Here is a 3,221-nt window from a genome sequence, read left to right on the forward strand (position 1 = left end):
GCTAACTAGCTCCTCAACTGGCTAAATCTGTAATAATTGGTGAAGTATTTGTTCTAACTGTAATTGATTTTTTATTGGTTAAATGGATTTACTAATGCTACCCGCTTAGGAAACTAACTGATATTAATTAGATTACCTCAAAAACTTGTTCTGAATGACACATATTAGGCAGTAAAATATTAGCTACTACAAATTGTAAATTATTTTCATCTGCTTATTTTTAAAGCTCATAATGCACATGATAAAATTCCAGAAGACCGAGAATGGCTGTTAGATACAATAGAACACTCTAAGAGTCAGTATCAAAAATGAGTATATCAGTGCATAAAATGTATGGTAGTTTTATTTGGCAGTCATTTCATTGTTTATCATACTGTTTTTTCTTACAATTTTGTAGAAGCCTGTGTCAGAATTAAGAACTCTTTAAGAAAAGAATAATCACGGATGATTGAAATTAACATTTTCAGCTGATACTGAAAATTATTCTGAATTCTACTGCATTTATATTTGTATTTTCTTTCGAAGGCAAATGGAAGTATTAAAAAGGAAATGGATACTTCCCTGCCAGGGGAGACACCATGATCATGAAGGTGGCTTTCCCAAGGAAAGGTGGATCTATTGCACTCTAGATGTGTTGACCCATGAGATTTCCCCAAATGTGGGAATCTCGACTGCATAATTTGTGGAAGTGAAGGGCAGTGTTTGTGCTTTCACGTGGGAAAAAAAGAAAGAAAATTGAGTCATTTAGTGTATATAGAAAATTGAAAGAAAACAATAAACTGGAAAGAATTAAATATGCCTACAAAAATTGTTGTCCACCAGTACAAAACAATAAAACATCAAATTGTTATTTATTAGAAAAATCAAATAGTGCTAGGATGACACTTGCAAATGCTTGAGAACTTTGTCTAGATGAGGTGGCTGAGGGAAGCCTCCAAAGGGCAGCAGATATATCTGGGAAAAAAGAGAAGTAATTTTTAAATGCATAAGCCAATGTTTATGTATTAATATTGCCCTTAAAAATATTTATTTTGTGAAATGATTAGCATTGGTTTGTTTGTTCTTAAAAAGTAGTTTCCTTTTGGAAGCAACTTGTGTGAAATGTCCTAAAAATTATGTAGCTAAAATAATTCAGAATTTTTCCCTAAATTATAAATCATTTGCAGGAATTGTAAAGATGTTATAGCTGTCAGCTTTCTTGCATTCCTTAAAAGTTTATTCTAACGAAGAAAATAAAATATAAGGTATAAAGTTACTTTTATAATCAAATTGTTAATATTTAAATATTTAGAATTTGGAGCCAGTTGACCATGATGCTTTAGATGGGCATAAGACCTCTCCAACAGAAGATGCTCCATTATATCCTCATTCAACAGGCTCTATGTATCAGCAGTTTAAATAATAATAATAATAATTTTCTTTTTCAAAACTCATTTTGATGATTTACTTATATGGTCTTCAATTATTATTTTATAACATATTTTGTAACTTATCTGCTGTGACTGCAAATTAAAAAAAAAATTTCTAGGACAGCTTTGGCAAGATGATCGGAGGAAGAATAGTTTAAGTGGGATCATGTTTTATTTTACCCTTGTGATATTTTCTTTGTAATTAGGTGCTACCTTGTCCTAGTTCATAAAAATGTGTGGTATTTCAATGAGTATAAAGTAATTTATTTAGTCTTTCTCAAAATCCAGTGGCAGTAAAACTTAACAATTTTGCCAGCTTTAATATGAAATTTACTATAAAGAACAAATACTGACCAAAAATATAAATAAAATCCATTTATGAGCACTTCTATGTTAAAACAAATATTTGTTTTAAAATATTCCGGGAAGATTAGCCACAATGTGAGTAATGCAGATTTGTTTTCTCTTTTCTCTTTTCTTCCCTCTTTTCTCTTTTCTTCCTTTCCTTCCCTTTCCATTTCTTTTCCTTCCTACCTTCCTTCCTTTCTTTATTTCTTTCCTTTCCTTCTCCCTTTCTTCTTTTCTTTTATTTGTTCTTTTGATAGTTTCACTCTTGTTGCCTAGGCTGAAGTGCAATGATTGTGATCTTGGCTCACTACAACTTCCACCTCCTGAATTCAAGCGATTCTCCTGTATCATCCTCTGAAGTAGCTGGGATTACAGGCATGCATCTGGCTAATTTTGTATTTTTGGTAGAGACAGTGTTTCACTGTGTTAGTTAGGATGGTCTGGATCTCCTGAGTTCACAATCCACCCACCTCCGCCTCGGTCTCTCACTTGTAATCCTGGGATTACAAGTGGTGGGTCATTGCACCCGGCCAGGTTAATCATTTAAAGTAACATTCAGCATGACTTCTCATCAAGTTCATGTAGCCAAGGGATGGAATTACCTGAATTACAACAGTTGCCCAGGATAACAGCTGTATTGCTCAGAAACCTTATTTTTTTCACCAGAAAAAATATAAAATGGGGAAAAATGTAAAAAACAAGAAGATTTTAATTATACACGTTCTTCACATTTAATGTTTGATAGTTTAATTTCTTGTTGAGATAAAGAATATGGATATATTTTAATAGAAATTCTAAAATATTAAAACCAATATGCACAATTTTCATATGTCACAATGTGTGAAGCATAGTAGATTATATTTTTGTGCTTGGGGCACTTTTGTGGTAGAATTTATTAAGTGATGCTTCTAAAATTTGGTTTCATCTAATCCTAGTGAAGTGCATATTATCAGAATCCACAGTACCTTGAATCACCATTGTGCCAAGATTTCTGACTGCTTTGCTAGCCAGTCACAATTTTCCTTGAAAGCAGTAAGTCTCCTAGTTTATTTCTATATTATTTTAAAGCTTTTGTTGTTAGATGTAGGGTTTACTGAGGATATAAGCGCCTTCTGATTCTAAATAATTCATATAATTTTTTATTTGATGTAATATCTCAACACCCATTGTTGGAAACAATAGGATATGAAGTGTGTTGCGTAGCTTGAGGAACAGCAATTTGTTTGTTCAAATTGGTTAGAATATACTATGTTTTTCTCTTTTTATAGTACATAAGCAGTAGCATCAACCACTATGAATGCAACATGCAGTCTACCTTAGTCGAGACCTATAAATACACCATCAGGGCTACTGATATTTGTACATTGTAATCCAACTATGTTATGGCCCTTCCTAGTTGGCCTATTGTTATTTGCCGTCTGTTTCTCTTGTGGCCTAGACTTAGATTTTGGAATTTCTCTTCCT

General features: G+C 32.6%; 1 non-coding gene across 1 annotated transcript; it reads left to right on the top strand.

The window, feature by feature from the left end:
• The first annotated feature begins 553 nt into the window (after positions 1 to 553).
• LOC129025996 (U1 spliceosomal RNA) lies at positions 554 to 713 on the top strand. Its single transcript, XR_008497381.1, has one exon. It is a non-coding gene; the product is annotated as a U1 spliceosomal RNA (small nuclear RNA).
• Positions 714 to 3,221: the final 2,508 nt, after the last annotated feature.

The sequence above is a fragment of the Pongo pygmaeus genome, chromosome Y, assembly GCF_028885625.2.
Source record: "Pongo pygmaeus isolate AG05252 chromosome Y, NHGRI_mPonPyg2-v2.0_pri, whole genome shotgun sequence".
Lineage (NCBI taxonomy): Eukaryota > Metazoa > Chordata > Mammalia > Primates > Hominidae > Pongo > Pongo pygmaeus.